Below are 17,064 nucleotides of genomic sequence, written 5' to 3' on the forward strand. Positions count from 1 at the left end.
ATTAATCTCATATTTAAATAAATGATAACGAAATCTAATGCTACAAAGGCTGAGTTGTATTGACTAGAGAATAATAAAAAACGGAAACACGCACACACACATACACCCATATAAATATGTGTGTGGATGCATGCGTATATTTATATATATATATATGTATGTGTGTGCGTATGTGTTTCTATTGTAGATTCATCCAGGAATTTCTTGATCCCATCCTCGTCGCCAGTTGTTGTAGACTCGTGTTAGGGGTTACAAATGAAAGAAACCACAAGTAGTGTAAAGTGTATTAATTCTAATATGTATTTATCATGAAGAATACAGGAGCCAATAAAGTGGTATGAGAGGAACACGTTCGTAACATGCGGTTCAACGATAAGAATGTCTCCGTTTAGTGTCTGAAACTAGTAATATTCATAGGACTGGTTGAGTCCACTTAGTTCTCAAATAGGGGTGATTTGTACCCCACAACAGCTTCTTAAAAGGTACTTGTTGTACAACATGAGACATGCATCCAAAAAGAATAAGAGGTAAACGCAAGATTAGTTTCACTATAAATAAAATTCATCAGACAATTAAAATTGTTTCAGTTTCTAAATATATCTGTTTCACTGAACGATTATATTAAACCTAAACCTAACCCTAACCCTTATACATAAATTGTTTCTCTATATATAATATTCCAAATGTGAGTTAATCTTAGGGTGGAATAATCTACTAGGAGAGATGCACCTAGAAGAAGAAAACTATTATGAAAAACATGCGGCCTACTGTATACTTAGTTGATGTGGCAAGCATCTGCACTGACTAAGAGAAGGAGTAATACCAAAATTGTGGTCGGTTCTACACAAAGCCTTCACCTCTATTAAAATCATGTGTGTGGAATTCCAAGCAACTTAATTGTTGTGGTGGAAGCTGATACGTCGAAATCGACGGGAGAGTCCATCATAGCCGTCAGTCCGCCAGTTTTGACAATGACTAGTAAGGGCTCGGTGCTTTATCCTTCTGTGTTGGTGTAGTCGTCTTTCTGTGTTAACGTCAGATCGCAGGCACCGCATATGTAAGTGCCAGGGTTGTGTCCTCTATAGTGTCTAAGCTTTAAGGCTTCCCCAATCGTTCACTTTATTTCTTACTTCCTTTTGTGGAGAGTGTTCCGCTAGATATTCCTTTCTTTAGCTTGTTCCTCCCAACTGTCGACATTGATGTGTATCGCCTTCAAGTGCCACTTTGTTACATCTTTGTTGTGAAGCTTTGGATTTCCTACGTTGCGGGTCCCATTTTCCAGTTTCTTGTAGAAGAGCATCTTTGGAATTCGTCTTCCTCGAAAATTATTGCGCTCACTTGACTTCTTGCACTCACTTCTGGTTTGCTCTAGTCGGGTTACTTAGTTTTCATTTTAACGCCCTGCTCTTTTCATCTAATTTATCTAATTTCTAATTCATTCTCATTGAACCAATCCGCATTCCGCTTCTTTGTGTAGCCAAGTAACTCTGCTGCAGCGGAGAATACAGGCCTGTTCGGTGAGTCCGACGTTTGTTCTGATGATTCAGAATCATCGGTGATTTCTTCCAATGCCGAGTTTATTGGAAGTTATTGTCTATCTTGCTATGCCCTATCTCTGAGCTTTGACGTGCTTAGCTTTCTCTTGCGCTTTGTTGACGCCCAGCTATACGCGGTTTTGTGTTGTACTTGTAGGTAGTCTTTATTAGGTAGTGGTCTATTTGGCAAGCTGTTCCTCTCATAGGTATTGTGTTCTGTGGATGTTTGAGGCCCTTCCTTCTTGTGATAACATGGCCCAGGAGATGGGGTCTTTTTGAACTGCGATGTTCCCATGAGTCGTAATGGTTATCTGTGCAAAAACAAACCAGGTATTCTGAATCTGAATTAGGATTTCCCTTTTCCAAACTTTCCGAAATAATGACTTCATATATCGTAGTCATGGCCACTTCTTGCATTGAACTCAACGAGGGTAACTAGCTTATGGGCTGCAGGGACGTTTGCTATTGTGACTTTTAGTTGAGAGCAATAAGCATCACTTTCCTCGTCTGGGTAGCTCATTGTCGGTGCCTAGACGATGATGATGGTGGTGTTATGATTATGAGACGTGGCAATTCGCAGTATTATTATACTATATAGTATAGAGCTGTCTTTTAGTGTGTTGCCTAGGTAAAGTTCGATCGCAAAATCAACCCCAGCTCTATTGGGTTGATCCTCAGGATAGCACTTCCCTCAATTGGCCCTCCCTGCTGAGTCTTTGTTTCTGCAATTCGGCTATGTTGATATTTTTCGCGATCTCCAGTTCTAAGAGTGCCGCTTTTCTATGTGGTCTGCCACTTAATCTGTATCGAACATGGTTCTGACGTTTAATTTAGCGATCTTGAATTATTGAGTGTTGTTATTTCTTATTCTATTTTACCGCCGGGGTTGGAGATCCACTGCCCGGAGTTTGACAGTCAGATAGTCTTTGGATGAGCTGTGTTACCTTACCTTTTATAGAGCTGTATCCTCTCAGGGCAAGCAATGCTATCCCTGTATAGAGCTGCTTAATCCCAGCTATCTCACCTGCCACCGTTATTCTCACTCCATCGCCACAGACCTTTCCACCTTGGCTCGCTTGCTTAGTTTAGGTGTAGTATCTGGTACGCATCAGATCTGAACCTCAAATGCGTATGTCCAGTATAGTAAGCCCGCGACGACTGGCAGTAGAGGAGACCGCAGTCTCTGGCCGAAAGTGTCCGCTGCTACGCCTATTTATGATGAGGTTCCATAGCCCGTTTTTAAGTGAAATGTAAGTAGGGTTGGAAGTACGAGTTTCCATCTCTTTGCCTTTTGCCGTGATAAAGCCCAGATGGTAGTTGTGTTTCCTTTTGGGGTTTCCTCCCCTAATCTTCGCACAACCAAGGGCACTCACAATAAAGTGGGTTAGGGGTTGGTAGTGTGCCAGGGCGTATCCACACATCGATGGGCCGTCACACACTACCTCTGCGGCCCTCTAGTTCTCCGAGATTCGGTGCAAGTTCAGATATATATATATATATATATATATATATATATAAAAAGTGAACCATATCGTAAATTCAATCAACTAAAAAATGGAAACCGGGGTGAGGAAAAAAAATATATATATATATATAATGGGGCAAGTTATATGTACAATTAAATAAAATAAATAAGTCGATTAAAAAAGATCGTTAAAATATACCCAAAGCGCTTTTCGTTCAGACAAACGATCTTTTTTAATCGACTTATTTATTTTATTTAATTGTACATATAACTTGCCCCATTATATATATATATATTTTTTTTTTCCTCACCCCGGTTTCCATTTTTTAGTTGATTGAATTTACGATATGGTTCACTTTTTTATAATTATTCTAAAATTTTGCCAATCGAATAAAGTTATATATATATATATATATATATATATATATATATATATATATATATATATATATATATATATATATATACAGAAGGTAAAAAGAAAAGAAAAAACGACAATATAATAATATACACCAACGCATATAAAATTAAACTGTTCATTCAATAGGGAGATAATATCAATTAGTGGTATGGAATATGTATTCCTTTTATAACTGTATTACAAAGCCTAATTGTTATCATCAGAAAAGGGGAGCGGGCGCTACGTAACATATTAGAAATATTACGTTTAGCACTAACTGCATTAAGAACTAAAATTACGAAATCTCAAAAGAGGAAAGTAAACATTTAAATGGTAGGGAAGCAAAACATTGGAGGACTACCGTTGTTGAGGTTGTATTGGATGAAATTTTGATTATCACATAATTGATATAAGTGGTATGTAATGAGGTTAGAGGGGTTGCAAAAGTACACTAAAGAGGATACAGGTACCACATATGACAATGTACAATTATTATCGAGAACAAAGCCATAGGATGTGATAATTGAGACCTTATAAACTTATAAGCCCCATGTCAATTGTTGAGCTTTGTATTCGTCTAATTTCCAAGAATTTTACTAATTGTTTTTGATTTCCTATACACACACACACATTCATATATATATATATATATATATATATATATATATATTTATATGTATATATATACATATATATATATATATAACTACTTAATTTATTCACATAAAATTAATATACGAAAGTATAGATTTATGCGTAAACTTTAAGTATTTACTTTAAAAGTGTCCAATACGTGGGTAGAGCTAGTTATGAAATTTATAAAATATATATGGCGATTAAGCTACACTGAATATTCGGCGTTTCATTCAATCTAGGACTCCGCGCATAAGCCTGAGGAGTCCTAGAGTGGATGAAACGCCGAATATTCAGTGTAGCTTAATTGCCATATATATATTATATATATATATATATATATATATATATATATATATATATATATATATATATATACGCCTATAAATTTGTCTGTGTGAATTTTTGTGTTTATTCAATTTATTTAAAAACTGTGCTATAAATTGGTCGTAGAATAGATCCATCTGCAAAAACCAAGCTAAGTTGCATATTCTTTTAAACATTCATTTTACTTAATTCAGTATTAGTTCTTCGGTTTGCTCATGGGCTGATCATCTTTAGTTAACTAGTGCGTGTAATTATATTCATGCAAATATTCTTTGTGATTCGTACTTGAAAATACTTGCGTCAAAACGTTACAGTAAAAACGAATTTCTTTCTATATAGATTCATGTATGCATATATATATATATATATATATATATATATATATATATATATAATCGGGTTTTTGTTTATTCAAAAGTAATAAACTAATGAATTCAACGAGGTTGTTAGATAGTGCTCAATAAAAAAGAGATAATACTTATTTATTGTTAAATAAACATGTTTACATCCCGCTGCTACAAACAGCCATTTGTTTCAATCAAACAACAGTTATCATCAAGCAAAGACTTGACTATTCAAATGTTCTATGAATAATGGATTTTTTTTTAGGTAGGAATTCTTTTAAAGTTGGAGTTAAAAAACCTAAAAACACATAACTTTGATTATAAGATGTAAAGAGGGAGGGGAAATCTAAAGAAAACTAATAAAAAATAATGGAGAGAGAATGATGAGGAAGAGAAAAAAATAGAGAAAAAATATATATAGAGAAAACATAGAGAAAAAAACAATATAAAGGATTATTATAAAAACAAGGGGTAGAAGAGAAAAAAAAAGAGAATGATGAGAGATAGTTAAAGAGAGAAAGAGTGGAAGTAACTATTTTCCTTTATATTTTTAATATTTTCCTGATTCATCTGTCTTAACAAATGCTAGGTTTATTTTTTGTGTCTTTAAAAAAAACACACCGAATATTTTTGCCGAGGAGGAGACTTTCTTTAAAAAAAACTATATCATAACATTTTTGTCCAGGACTCAATGTACATCACAAAAAATATAACGTTTCCAAAATTATCGTACAATATATTGATTGCGTTTGTTCTTCCTTATGAAACATATTTTTAATTTTTAATTTTAATTATAACTTATCAATCATCTTACTCATTATATATATATATGGGTGTGTGTGTGTGTGGTTGTATGTGTGTGTCTGTGTGTGTGTCTATAAATTTGAGTTTTTTCTCGCTTTGATAGTGATATTAAATTAATAGTTTTTCAGTCATCGATATATGAACGATTGAATAAAAATTAACGAATTTACAAAGTAAATCGAGCGTTAATTAAATATTAGATGGGTTATTTCATAACACGATTACGCCTGATTCTGTTATGAATAGTTTATACGTGACGTATAATTGCTTAGAACTTAAGATAAAAATGTTCTAGTGCACTGATATGTTTTTATCCATTTATCTATATATATATATCTATCTTACTATCTATCTATCCCCCTCTCTCCATATATACACATATTACACAAACAACGTTACTTTTATCTATCTATCTATCTATCTATCTATCTATCTATATATATATATATATATATATATATACTAGCATGGGTGCCCGGCGTTGCCCGGGTGTTTGGAGGTGTATGCTGAGCAAAAAAAAGGGGTAATTTTTTAAACTTTGACCCCTATTATGACCCCTGAAAATTTATTTTTTTGGCCTCAAATCAAGTTATTAAGTTAGATCCATGTCCACGGAACCTATATCTAAAATTTCAAGGGTGTAGACCCAAAATTGTCGGAGAAGTTTGCTAGAGTTCTCAAAGCTCAAATCGTTGAACTTTGACCCCTTAATCGCCAAATTTCTGGCTAAAAACCGATCACATAGATTTTTCCAAATCTCAGTACCCTGTATAATTTCGAGTCTGTAGACTAAAAATTGACAGAGTTATTTCGTAGGGAAATGTACACAGACACACACACACACACACACACACACACACAAACACACTTTCACTTTTATAGATATGTAGATTTAAAATTTGAGTCTGACAGAATGACAAAGTGATATTGCAAACCGATATATTAAACAAACGAACTTCAAAGAGACAAATGAACACATAAGTAAAAAAAAAAAAATGTATTAGAAAACATTTCTTGATTATTCCACGTTTTTTTTACAGACCTGACGACTGAGGTTCGCTCTTAATAAAAATTGTTTTTTATAGTCTTAATTTTGACTTCCTTTTTCATAAAAAACTAAAAGAAATCAAGAAGGAAAAGAAATTTAATTTTATTCTTTTTTCATTAATTTCTTTCTGTGCAAAGCAATTCTTTCAAACTTAATCTGTTTCCAAAATGTTTTTATTTCATTCCCCTCCCCCTTCATTCATTTTCCTCCGCATCCTGGCAAGTATTAAAATAAACCATTTATAATATTTATTTATGGATTTATTTACTTATCATTTCTTTTGTATCGGTAAATGAATTCTATGCACCCACCATGTTTAAGTTTGGGAGTAAAAAATGTACGATGAACAGAAGGATAGGGAAAATAATGTATATAAATACGCAATCATAGGTCATTATAAACATCATATACATTTACAAAACTTCCAAATTGGATTGAAATAAAGAACACGATGATTTATACTGAAACTCATCTAATATTAATAATAAAAAAATAATAAAAAAAACACAAGTTGTTTGTTTAAGTATTATAAGCAATTAAATATTTCGTTGTATTATAGATTTTAAAGATTAGAATGCGTTCTTTAATTACTTATAAATTACATTTTAAAAAGTGAAGGAACACGATTTGATTTGTAGTAAAATTGAAGTTTATTTAATAAAATTAAATGAAAATTATGCATGTAAGAATATGAATATTTGAAGCAGAACACAAGCAAAACATTTGATATGAGTTAAGACAATAAACAAATATTAAAATTAAACAATTTTTTTAATCAAAATGATTTTTTTTTAATCAAAATGAACCACAATATTTTTAAATACAAATGAACCACAATTTTTTTTCAAAATCAAAAACAATATTTTTAATGGGTTTGTATTACTGTACACATAGATTCGAAAAAGTTGCCAAAAACAAATATATAACAAATAAATGTTATCAAAGGCAAGATAAGTTACTTTTCTACCAAACTGGATATATTTTTCGTATTTTTATTCAATGTAACATGTTTATTCAGCTCGAAAACCATACAGTGTTTACCGATGTATTGGAAAATTCAAGATGGCGTCTTAGTCCCTCTTGAACACGGTAAGTTTGGGAAAAGGTGTTATAAATAAAAAACTGAATAAAATACTGTTAAAAACTCGCTCAATATGTTACCGTGACATAGGTTGACATATATTCGGCGGGTTTTTAATAGTATTTTTTCTAGTTTTTTATTTATAACACCTTTTCCCAAACTTACCGTGTTAAAGAGGGAGTGAGGCGCCATCTTGAATTTTCCAATACATCGGTAAACACCGTATGGTTTTCGAGCTGAATAAACATGTTACATTGAATAAAAACACGAAAAATATATCCAGTTTGGTAGAAAAGTAACTTATCTTGCCTTTGATAACATGTATTTGTTATATATTTGGTTTTTGACAACTTTTTCGAATTTATGTGTACAGTAATACAAACCCGTTTTTCGAGCTGAATAAATATGCTACATTGAATAAAAACACGAAAAATATATCCAGTTTGGTGGAAAAGTAACTTATCTTGCCTTTGATAACATTTATTTGGGTAATCTCCAAAAATACCGTTAGGGCTTACAACATGGCCGCCAGAAGAGTCAACAAAAAAATGCGAATAAAATATATAAAACTCGTAATTTCTGTTTTTAAAGTGGGTTGTCAATTTTCTTTATGAAATATACTTCCAAAATAAACTATTACAGTCGTTTAAAACATAATAGAAGTATTATTTTTTATTTTTTAAAAACAATGTTTACAAAATGTCTACGAACGTGCGTAGACATTTTGTAAACATTGTTTGGTTGCCATAACAACGTGACGGTAGTGAACGTGTGTGTGTGCGTGTGTGCGCGTGTGCTTGCTAGTACTACTATTAAGTTTGTCGGAGCGTTTGATTTCGTGTAGTTTAGTTTCGTATTTTTTTAATTTGTGAATAACAAGTTATTAAAAAATTAAACCCTTCCAAGATGGACAATAAATAAAGCCATAATATTTTATGGTAAAGGTAAGAGCGTAGAAACCATTGTTTTTTAGGAGATGTGATTATTGGATTAACCAATCAGAAATCGTCTGTGGCACACACATCTCTGTTTTTATAGATATATAGATAGATAGATATATATATAGAGAGAGAGAAAGAGAGAGAGCGAGAGAGATAGAGAAAGCTAGATAGATAGATAAATAGATAGATACATTTATGTTGTTGGTGCATGTGCGAAACGTCTCTATCAAACTCCTCCCTAAGTGTTTACTTACAGACTTAAAACTTGAAATATAAACTTGGCCTTAATAGAAACAAATAGACTATCTTCTACGCACGCGTACATATACACTTTTAGTTTCGTAGTCACTTATTTTTATTAGCATTTTTCTGTCCATATAGCGATAGCTCATACGATAATGAGGAAAGCTGCAACGCAAAATAACGACTAAGGATAAAACGCATAAAGTTTTAGGTTTCCATTCCAGCTTATAGAACAGAGATCATTTTTTACTTTTGGAAATAATTTATATGCATATTAGTTACAACTACTATAATCAATAGAGTTTGGATTCTATAATAAAAAATACGAAATCAGTATGAATTGAAATAGCATAATAAATCGTATTGAAAACAGGCCACATTGGTCGGCCAGCTAGCATATTTCAAAATTACTTTACCTATCCTCCCCTGCTTTGTCCATACGTTAAAAGATTATAGTTAGGATGTCTGCTGTGGAATGGGCTTGCCTAAATCTATATTGTTGGTCAGTCAGAAATTTAGCGGCTGAAAGGTGATGGACTAGAGCTTGGTTAATTATGGACTCAAATAGTTGGGCGAAAAGTGGGAGGAGTCAGTTCCTTCGCCAGAATTCTTGAAAACTGGTACCACAGAAGTTGTCCAGCGTTGTAGAGTTTAGAGGGACCTGGAGCTACTTTGGCAGAGCACTTTTTTAATAGCACAGCCGAGATGAATCGGTCCACATTCTTTTGCAGTGTCAACGTTTTATATGATAGCATACACCTGAGCAGGGGTGATTTTAGATCGTCTGGTGTGACCTTTGTCCGCAAAGGAAAGTCAGGAAAGGGATGTTTGGAAGGGCCCAGTGTGGAGTTTGGGGCAAACCGACTGGCAAGCATGTTAGCTTTCTCGTTTGCTGAGCAAACAAACTCATGTTTGTTGGTTAGTGGGGGAATTGTTGAATGCCCATTATCTACTACACTGTTGCAGATTTTCCAGAAGTCAGTGGTTCCTAATTTCTGGGCTTCGATGCGGTTTTTTGTGGTGTAAGTAAATCCTCTCTTCGCTGTCGCTATGTTTTTCTTACAGTTACTTCTAGCTTCTATATACTCCTGTCTGTTTTAACTGGACTTATGACAGTGGTCTCATTTGCGCACTGTTCAACAGGAAGAGAAAAAAATATTTCCCCATGCAAAATCGAGGCATCTCTGATAAGATCTCTGATGGCTTCCCAATCCGCCTGTTTATAATATCTCCTTGTTTTGAGCAACTGTTCTTCAGTTTGGGCTCTTGAGTTTATAGCGATTTTGATCATTATCACTGCATGGTCAGCGTTCCCAAGTGGGCTGTTTGCATTCGTTATACAATCATCAGGAACTATGGTCAGAAACAGATCTAAATGATGCGTGTTGTTCTTGCTGGTCTGGGAAACGGGTTGGAAACGTAACCATTAGTGATCGGGTGTGAGATATAGAGAAGCTATGCGTTTACTGCCCGATGCGTTTGTGTAAGCAGAGAATCCACGCCAGTTTCTGTGGTGGACATTAAAGTCTCCAAACGCATGTACTTCTGCACAAGTGTCGAGGGAGAGTGCTGTGTCTACGCTCTCAGAGATTTTGTTTATTATGATGCAGCCTTGGGTCGAGGAGAGCAGTAGAGAAAATAAAAGTAGCTAATATTGTGTTGCACGTTTAGTCTAAAGTACATAAAGGCTTAATCGTCCGATTCTATGTTTGTTTCTATATTCAAAGGGATGGTATTACGAATGTAGACTCAAAGTCCGTGTATATGTCTGTCAGAATTTTTTCAGTAGAGAGGGAGATATTCAGGCATATTAAAGTGGTTAGATGGGATGGACAAGTGTAGGTTAGTCTCACTTAGTGCTAAGATATCAAGGGTATTTGTTAGGAGAAATGCTTCAACATCATTTAGTTCAAAGCCCACGGATGTTCGTGAATGCAAACCTCAAGGAAGGAGACAAGTTAGATTTGTTTGATCTTGTCTGGTTTAAGCTAAACTTTTTATTGAACTGTCATCATTTTTAAATAGTTTCTGCATAGGTGAGGATGGCTGAACGAGAGGTTATGCAAAATATCAGACATGCAACACAAGTAGACCATCAGCTTACTTTTTATCAACTAGGAATGAGGCCTCAGGAGATCCCACCGGAGATGAGTGCAGTGCCCTTTTCCATGCGCGACATTGCACTATAAACATCCCGATATTATACAACTTTTGATGGAGCCGCCACTCTAAGCGCTATCAAAGAGTTAGGGCCCATGTACTACCAGTCGGAAGCAGCATTAAGGAACTGTCAATCCAGTACCCTCAACCCATCAGACGAAGGTCAACCCAATCTAATTGCACAGGCATATGTGGCACTCAATCAGTCCCAAGTGCCCAGTTTGGAGGGTTGGGATGTGTCGGGAATCGGGAAAACGGCGTTCGTTGCCCTAGAAAAGAAACCACTGATCTACCACTGTCTAATTACTGTGATAGCATCTGTGCGCCTGACTGAGTGTTTTCATTCAAGATTGGAGAGACCTCCTTCCCCTTAAGTTTAGTGTTCCTTCTCCTGGGTCCAGCAGCACCGAGAGAGTTTGCTCCGCGCCTATGTTCTAATATATGTGTTTTTGCGATCCCGCGCGGTTAGTTAATGTTATTCGGTTAGTTTGTAAGAGTTATATATCTACCGAATAGTTACACTGACAAGTGCTTGACCTTAAACAATAATTACACGGCAAGTGTTTTACTTTTACTGCTGACCTATAATGGAACACGTACATCAAGTCAGTTGAAAGGTCGCTGGAAAAATGGTGGGATACTTCTACCGCTCTAGAAGATATCTCATGCTGATGCAATTCTCTATCTATATAAAAGCCAAGTACGTCCAAGGATAGAGTATTGCTTCCACATCTGGACAGGCGCTGCTAAAAACAGCATATTCTGCCTTGGCAGAGTAAAAACATAGGCTTCGTGGCTTAGTGAGGGATGCCCTTTTTCCTTTCCAGCGACCTCTCTTCCACAGGAGAGACGTTTCGAGCCTGTGTTTGTTTTATAGTTACTTGCATGGCAAATACTCGTCTGAGCTCCAATTTCTCGTTCCTCCTCGCCAATCTTTCACAATAAACACCCGTCTAGCTGAAACCACTGTCGAAAAATGTCCTCAATCTTTATCTGTGCCATAACCAAAACGCAGATTCCATGAACAAAGCTTCTTTCTTAGAAGTGCACGCCTGTGTCACTCTGTCCCGTTAGCCTGTTTCTCATCTGACTACAACCTGGATGTCTTCAAGTTCAACATAAAATAATTCCTGATGAATCGCCGCCTTCAGTAAAACAATTTATCAAATCTCCAATACTAACATACTGTACACGCAATAACCCTTATCCCCGAGTGGCTTCCGGGCCTTGATAAGTGATGCCTACCTTGTCAAAAAATCCTCCTAATATATTCTGCTAAATTGTAATTTGTTTTATAAGGTACTAGCAGTCTAGCTGGCGCTGCCCAGTCGTATACGCATAAATATTATGTTTTAAATGATACAGGAATTGTGCCATGTGCATGCGAATATTATGTTTTACTAAACCGTCCACTTCCTGTAATTAAAAAAAACAAAACAATACGCGACCATAACAATTATGACACGCCCTTTAAAATTGTTTTCAAACCTACTCAGTCTTAATATAATCTGTTATGTGAATTATTCTACGCATGCGCATTCGTGAAACATAGCAAACATAAAACTCCGATGATTTCCACATATCAATATTTCATTTTTTTCTCTTTCGTAGCCCTTTTTTACAACAGAAAACTGATTAAAAAGTTTTCCACATCTCTAAATTTTATATATACAAAATCGCATGTCTGTTATTTTACACAAATATTAAACATGATATGAGAAAAAAAAAGTAGCAAAACAGATTTTGAGGGCAAAACTCGTGTTGCCCACTCCCCTTACCCTTCATCGGGTTAAAATGGCTTAAAACGACGTTTTGTGCTTATTAAAAAAAATTGATGCCTAGTAATTTTATAAAACTTTCTGAAAAGTGGTAACTAACTGATTTGTTTGTCTATATTTTGCGATAACTCTTAAAATTACCCCCAGAGCCTTTTTAGGGTTAATAAAAACATTTCGGGACTATGCTACCATATTTGTCCCAAATTTTGTGTATGTCTATTTAGCAATTTTGAACTCAAATTTAAATTTCGAATTGCACTCAAACCCCTGGGGACTTTGGGACCTACATCGGAGGGGGGCAAATGATGGACTTAATTCTTTCCTATTTTTGTATGGTGCATAACTCCATGTTACATATGTTAAGGCCTAAATCTGAACCGATTGTTCATTTTCATCAGGATTTGACGTCCCCTGGGAACTTTCGGGTTATAGATGGGTAGCAAATGCTAAACTTTTTTTTTATGCCGTATTTTTTATACGGCGTGGCAGAGGGGTCGATGATCGGGCCACTATTTTCCTGATATTTATAAACGTCCTCTCTGATAATGTTCTGTAGAATATGGGTATATTTACTTATGATACTGCGCTTTATAAGAGTCACGACTGTAAAACGGGTGTAGGCCAATCTAAGGCATTTTTTAATCCTTGGTAAACAACCACATACCGCAATTGAATAAGCCCCTTTATGAATGATACTAAAATAAATCTGCTTTCCTTCTTTTCTTTGATTATAATTAAAAGAAGCCTTCTAAGCTAGAAGCACCCTAGGTGAGAGTTCTTCATTAAAACTGCTTGGCTGAGCATTCGCAGAAATATTAACGTGAGCAAATACTTTGAAGAAATTGCGAAGGCTCCTGAAATGATGGCAGGTTCGCTATATCGTGCTAGATGATAATTCAAACCTGAGAGTAAAGTGTACCTCTACAAAGCCACTATTACCCACTGCATGAAGTATTGTTGCCACATCTGAGCTGCAACATCTACTGTTACTTCTTACCTCTTGAGCAATGTCCAAAGAAGATTATCCAATCTAATAGATTTCGCACTGTCAACTTAGCTCCGACCCGTGTTGACCACTGCAATGTAGAATTATCCTGCATGTTTTCCAAGTAATTACTCGAATATATTCTGATTAACTCATCGTATTTGTGCTTCATCGAGGTATATACCCATAAAAAACCGGCTTAGCAAGAAACTCACATCCCTTTCACTTGAAATTTCTTAATACTCGTGAGCCTTCTACTCTTCCACCATATTGGTAGACTTTTGAATCCCCTGCGTCACTGACTGTACTACCGGGTACACGTATAAATGCAATATAAAATGACATCTCGCTAATATTTTTTAACATTGTCTCCAATAGAGGCCTCTGACATCCAAGTGACGATGTGCCTTGTTTGCGCTAAACATGATTTTTTTTAAAAAATCTACTGCTCAATGCTTTTTCGGGTTATTTCAGCATGTCTTCGCTCTGGCAATCTTATATTTACAACAACGTAAGACATCAATTTGTTTTCCTATTTCAACTTTACTTCAGACACATTGACAGAGTGGATGTTGCCATTGTGCCATTGCAGCTGTGCAATTATAACTGAAACCTTGTTGATAGTAAGCCTAGCCATAATACTTTAATTCCTGCTTAGCACAATATATTTTGTGTTGAAAAAAACGCCCACTAGAGTGCGAAGTACCTGGATATGGGCACAGTACTCACTCCTAGGAAGTGTTTCACTCTTATGCATGTAGATGATTGCATCTGAAATGAGATTTCTATGAATTAGTTCAGTGTGTCCAATTAAGGGCATATATAAATCTATCTGTCTCTCTCTCTCTCTCTCTCTCTCTCTCTATATATATATATATATATATATATATATTTATATATATATGAGCCACAAAAATACAAACAGATTTAAAATAAATGTCTGAAATAAAAAAAATCTTATGATTTTTTTAGGTCAGATAAAATAATTGTTTAAGACAATCTAAATCATATGTGCACATTTCGAATATTCAGGCTAATTTTCACATGTAATTCAATTTTGCTTTTAAATAGTTAGGTATGTCTCGCAAAATTTTGCCTCTTTAAATAAAAACTATAGAACTTAATATTTTATTTAACCATCCTCGAAATGATATGTTACATCAGGCATGGTCGGGTAAGATATTCATAATTATATTCTTATTATCGGTTTCAGAAGACTGGCCTAAAACTGAGTATTACCTAGCAATTAATACGTTGTCAAAATTGTAGCAATAAAAAGCGTCTGCGCAGTATTACCACACACACACACACACATACACACACACGCACACGCACACACACATACACACACACATATATATATATACATATATATATATTAACATTATCTTAAAAAATCAGAAATCAATGCAGATAATTTTTAAATAGAATTGGCGGAAATATGTTCTCTTAATGTGCTACAATTAGACTGATAGCCTGATGATGTTTTTATGTCTCTCATTAATACAATATACGTGGTATTCCTTTTTAAATATGAATATTTTATTATTTAAACAAATGGACGATGCGACTTTCATCCGATAATACCGGAATCAAAACCAATGCTGGAAATGGCATAATGGTTTTCAATCTCTTTAATAAACACACATTCATTAACTTAATCTGTGCATTAAGGAGTTATTTATTATGCTGTTTATTTAGAGGTGATGAGTCTTGTTATCGCTATTGTTGTTGTTGCTTCGTTTGTTGCTATTGTGGTTTTAATCGTAAAATAAAACCGAACTTTTGAATAGTGCATGCGAGGATCGTACATCACTGCTGCCTTATCAACATGAAATGTTGTTGTATGTTTTAGCTATTGTCTGATTTTAGATTACATAGTCTTTCTACTGACATATAAAACAGCAAGTCTCATTTGTTTTATATGAGATGGGAAAAGGTTTACTTACAAACAAACAGAAAAGAATCCACATCTTTATAATTCTTTCCCCATCAATTAAAAGTTTCCCACCGAATATTCTTCCTCCCGGTAAGAAAAAAATATAAAGTCAACTAGCATCTCTGTTGACGATTATTGGATTTCACTGTGTCCTTTAAATTTAGTCATTAAAATGATGTTTTCGTAATTTTATTCTAAACGTAATTGTTTGACTTCTACAATATTAAGTTTCTCCTTTGATCCGCTGTCCGTGTAGAGATGCTTATTTTAAACTCACGTTCACCTCTTACAAGAGATATCGCCACTTGAACGCAAAGGGCTACTATTTGGGACCATGTATAGAAAGGATTTACGAGATGTTGGTTTACGTTATATTTAAACTTCTACATATTGGCACAACTAAATAAGCAGGAAGCAGGAAGGGAATTCCAATTTGTAGCTGTTCGATGGGAGAACCAATTATAATCGAAAACTGTCCGGCATTAAGGTATCTCAACAATCAAGGGGTGACATTTTATTACTCAGCAAGTTCGTCGGGAATATGTAGGTCGATGGGCCACACGTGCAACGAGTTCATCAGAAGACACTCCATTAAAATACTTGTAAAATACGCACAGGGATGCAACATTACGGCGAATCGGCATGGGTTAGCCTTTAGTTGACAAAGTATAACTTATTAGATTGACCACCCTATTTTCGACCCTATCAGAGAAGGAGATGGTAGTAGAATATGCACCAGCTCGGATGTGGCAACTATATTCAATGCATGGGTGAATAGTGGCCAAATAGTGATACCCAATACTCTCAGGCGTGATTTATTTTTTAGCTTGATAGAGAGAACCTACCTTTTTGCAGAAGCTTTCGTGGTGTTTTCAATATATTTCTTCCAGTTCATATTGCCCGAAAATGTAAGGCCGAGGACTTTGAAGAAAGAAGTCTTCTATTTTTTTATGGATATAGGCGGCTGGCGTTAAAGAACTCATTATTATTTTATTAATCAAAATTCTTATTATTATTTTGATTCCGTTTATTTATTGCGGACTATTATCCTCGTATTGCAGTTGCTGTTTCACGATGTTTCGGCCAACTATTCCTCAGGTCTTCGTCAGGCGCTTAATAGTTGGCTGAAGTGTCGTGAAACAACAACTAGAAGATGAAGATAATAGTCCACAATAAATAAATGAATAAATGATAGCAATAAATGGATAAATAAAAGTATTAAATATTACCATCCATTTGTGGCCCAATTTCCCTATGGTCTGGCGGTCATTTCCTAGGGATTCTGCCATTGTTTTAGATTTATGTACATCTGTTCTTCATCAGGCTAATAATAAATCGTTGTATACCAATCTCGGACACAATATTATCGAGGAGATCGTTT

Source organism: Euprymna scolopes, chromosome 14 (genome assembly GCF_053919585.1).
Source record: "Euprymna scolopes isolate OS-2025 chromosome 14, ASM5391958v1, whole genome shotgun sequence".
Taxonomy (NCBI): domain Eukaryota; kingdom Metazoa; phylum Mollusca; class Cephalopoda; order Sepiida; family Sepiolidae; genus Euprymna; species Euprymna scolopes.